This window comes from Carlito syrichta, unplaced genomic scaffold, assembly GCF_000164805.1.
Source record: "Carlito syrichta isolate Samal-C Ts95f unplaced genomic scaffold, Tarsius_syrichta-2.0.1 Scaffold304026, whole genome shotgun sequence".
In the NCBI taxonomy this organism is placed as follows: domain Eukaryota; kingdom Metazoa; phylum Chordata; class Mammalia; order Primates; family Tarsiidae; genus Carlito; species Carlito syrichta.
Window position 1 is genome coordinate 75,327 of NW_007248122.1, and position 4,276 is coordinate 79,602.

The window sequence follows — 4,276 nt, forward strand, 5'->3', positions numbered from 1 at the left end:
GCCATGAGTGTGCCACTGCACTTCAGACTGGGCAACAGACAGACTGGGTGACAGAGTGAGACTCCATCTCAGAAAAAAAAAAGTCTGGCATTTTAGCACATTTCTTGTAATGGCTCTTCTTTCAACTTGATGACAAAACTATATGACCTGCAAATTACTTTTTCTTTAATTTCTGAAATGCTAATACTATGGACACTGCATTCATCTATATGATATATCTAAATACATAGTTCTAGGATAAGTAAATCAGCTCAAACAAGTGAACTGGCTGAATTCTAACTCTTAGGGTGCTGAGTACTAGGTCATACTTAGGTGTTAGAGATGAAAATCATGCTGGGCATGGTGGTTCATGCCTGTAATCCCAGGACTTTGGGAGGCCGAGGAGAAAGGATTGTCTGAGCCCAAGGGTTTGAGATAAGCCTGGACAACTCAGCAAGACCTTGTCTCTATAATAAATTAAAAAATTAACTTCTCAAAAGAAGACATACAATCAGCCAACAGATACATGAAAAAAATGCTCAGCCTCACTAGTCATCAAAGAAATTCAAATTAAAACCACACTGAGATACCACCTAACTCCAGTCAGGATGACCATCATCAATAACTCAAAACACAACAGATGCTGGAGAGGATGCAGGGAAAAGGGAACACTTTTACGCTGTTGGTGGGAATGTAAACTAGTACAAACTCTATGGAAAACAGTTTGGTGATTCCTAAAAGATCTAAAAATCGATCTTCCATACGACCCCGCAATCCCCCTACCGGGAGTATACCCAGAGGAACTCAAATCACTCTATGAAAAAGATATCTGCACACGCATGTTTATTGCAGCACTATTTACAATAGCAAAAACATGGAACCAACCATGCTGCCCATCGAAGAGGACTGGATTAAAAAAATGTGGTACATATACATGATGAAATATTATGTAGCCATAAGGAAGGACAAAATTATGAACTTCACAGCAACTTGAATGAACTTAAAGTCTATAATACTGAGCAATCTATCACAGAAACAAGAACTGAGTATCACATGTTCTTGTTCATAAGTGGATCTTGAATAATTATTGTAATACTTTAAGAAAAGAATTGTTAGTAGTGGGAAATTGCCAGCAGGGATTGGCAGTTGCGGGATTCTGCTGGGGGAGGTGGAGCACACCTCATCAACAAGGGTACCTGCATAATGAGGATTTATTATTAACCCTGAGTTGTACCTCACATCTTTAAAATAATTAAATAAATAAATAAGTTTTAATAAAAAGAAATTAGCCAGATGTGGTGGCCCGCAGATGTAGTTCCAGCTACTTGCACGACTGAGGCAGAAAGATCACCTGAGCCCAGCACACAGCCCAGGCTGTGTTGATCAGCACACAACCACAGCCCAGGCTGTGTTGATCATGAGCATGTCACTGCACTCCAGCCTAAGCGACAGAGACTTCAACTAAAAAAAATGCTATTAGTTTAAAGACAATTTCAAAGAATTAGATGGTTATTGACAATGAAACAAAAAATTGTGCCATGCCTGTACAGTACTCAATGGAGAACTTAGCCACATGTGTTATATATTCAGCAAAGGAAAAGGTTTTGTTCTGTTTTGTTTGTGAAGAACAGGAAGAGAAAAAGGAAAATAATGGAGAAAGTATCAGACAATGAAATGGAAAATTTACTGGAAACCAGATGAAGTAAACAGAAGCAAAGTTCAATTCAATTTTTTAAAATTGGTGATATAGAAATTGGGGGTAGACCCTAAGAAATTAGAGGGAAAACTTTTGAGAAGGAAGAAAGTAATTTTTTTAGACTCATCCCTTTCCTTCAATCACTACATTTAATTAGTCACCAGGTTCTGCTGAAGGTTGCATCTTCAGCAAAAGTAGAAGCTATTACAAGGCAGTCTTTAAGCTATTCTCAGTACCTCTACTTGCTTCTAGCCTCACCTCCCCAGTCCATCTTCCTTTGGCCATCATTCTAAAATGTACAGTTGATTATGCAAGTTGTCTGCTTAAAAATTCTTAAATGGCACCTCATTACCTTCAGGATAAAGCAACAAACATATGGGCATGGCATATAAGGTCCTTTGTTGGCTCTTCTAATCTCTCTCTGCCTCATTCTTTAAACATTCTGTGTCCCAGTCATGCTGAACTAACTGCTGTTTTTCAAATAAGCTGTGACCTTTTACTGTGGTCAAGCTGTTCCTTCAGCCTGAAATGACTGCCCTTTCTCCACCCTAAATCCACTTGCAAGCTCCTAGTCATCTCTGAAGACTCAATTCATATTCCCCTTTTTTTCTGGAAACTTTCCTGACCTCTTTGGGCAGTTTTATGTAGACATTTATTCTATAGGATCTATAATATAGTGTTTTCATTATCAACTACTGCATAACATATTATCCCCAAACTTAGCGGCTTAACACAAATATCAACCTTTATTTATTTATTTATTTATTTTTATTTTTTCGAGTTGGAGTCTCACTCTGTCGCCCAGACTAGAGTGAAGTGGCCGCTCCTGGCCACCACAGCCTCAACCTGCTGGGCTCCGGCGATCCTTCCACGTCAGCCTTCCGAGTAGCCAGAATTACAGGCATGTGCTACCACGCCCGGCTGATTTTTTTATTTATTGTAGAGATGAGGTCTTGCCAAGTTGCCCAGGTGGGTCTCGAACCCGCAGGCTCAGGCAATCCACTCAGCCTCCCAAAGGCACGGAATTACAGGCTGAGCCACTGAGCCCGTCTATTATATCAACCTTTATTATCTCACAGTTTCTACAGGTCAGGAATTTGGGAACCACTTGGCTGTGCAGTTCTAGCTGGAGTTCAGTCAGATGTCTGGCAGGGCTTGCAGTCATTGAAGGCTTGAATGGGGCTGGAAGATCCACTTTTAATGTCTTACTTACCTGGCTGATAAATTGGTGCTGGATATTGGTGGAAGCTTCAGTTCATCCTCTAGTAGGCCTTTCCACAAAGCTACTGGTGAGTCCTTGTGAGATGACTGCTGGCCTTCCCCCATGCAAGCAGTCCAAGAGAGGTTGCAAGTTGCAAGTCCTTTACAGCCTATCCTTGAAGTTACCTTCTGTAACCTCTACCACTCTTGTTCACATAGACTTAGCCCTTCCTCATTGTGGAAGAAGACTACATAAGAATATGATACCAGCCGGGCTCAGCCTGTAATCCCGCGCCTTGGGAGGCTGAGGTGAGTGGATTGCCTGAGCTGGTGGGTTCGAGACCTGCCTGGGCAACTTGGCAAGACCTCATCTCTACAATAAATCAAAAAATCAGCCGGGCGTGGTGGCGTATGCCTGTAATTCCGGTTCCTTGGAAGGCTGAGGTGGAAGGATCGCCAGAGCCCAGCAGGTCGAGGCTGCGGTGGCCGGGAGCGGCCACTGCACTCCAGTCTGGGTGACAGAGTGAGACTCCAACGCAAAAAAAAAAAAAGTGAGAATCATTGGGAGCCATCTTGGAGACTGGCTCTCACATGCTGAGTAACTCAACTGTACATCATATCTCACTAGCCAGTGACTACAAAATAAGACCATACTTACTTGCTTACTTAATTAATTAATTAATTTGATTCGGAGTCTTACTCTGTCACCCAGGCTGGAGAGCAGTGACACGCTCATGGCCACTGCAGCCTCGACCTGCTGCACTCAGGTAATCCTTCTGCCTCATCCTTCCAAGTAGCTGGAACTACAGGCATGCGCCACCATGCCCAGGTAATTTTTTGATTTATTGTAGAGCCGAAGTCTCGTCAAGTTGCCTAGGCTGGTCTCGAACTCATGGACTCAGGCAATCCTCTCACCTTGGTCTCCCAAAGTGCTGGGATTATAGGCACGAGCCACTGCACCCGGCGGAAGAGGACATCTAAAGAAAAGAGTATGTGGTTCTGGCTCATGAAGTGTGCAATGAACCCAGCTTAGACTCTGTTGGACACCAAGTTTCCTCCACTCCTCTTCAGACACCAGTTGAGTTGTGGGTACTTGTTTGGAAAGTTCTTTGGGTAACACGACATGCCAGTATTTGTAGTGTTTGACAAAATATGTGTCGGAGTAGTAGATCTGCTTGTGGGCCATCCTGTTGGTGTGCAGTGGGGCAGGGAATGAGAGAGCATGAAGAGGGGACACAGCAAGCCATGCTTCCATGTTTGACCAAGGGAGCAACTTGACCCTCTTCCATGTTTTTGATGATAACCATTTTAGCAGATGGGAGATAATATCTTATTATGACTTTAATTTGCATTTCCCTGATGATTAGTGGTGTTGAGTATTTTTTCATATGCCTATTGGTT

At 42.7% G+C, this 4,276-nt stretch overlaps 1 pseudogene; it reads right to left on the bottom strand.

Annotated features, from left to right (window-relative positions):
* Window positions 1-3,835: 3,835 nt before the first annotated feature.
* LOC110595760 lies at window positions 3,836-4,061 on the bottom strand (annotated as a pseudogene).
* Window positions 4,062-4,276: the final 215 nt, after the last annotated feature.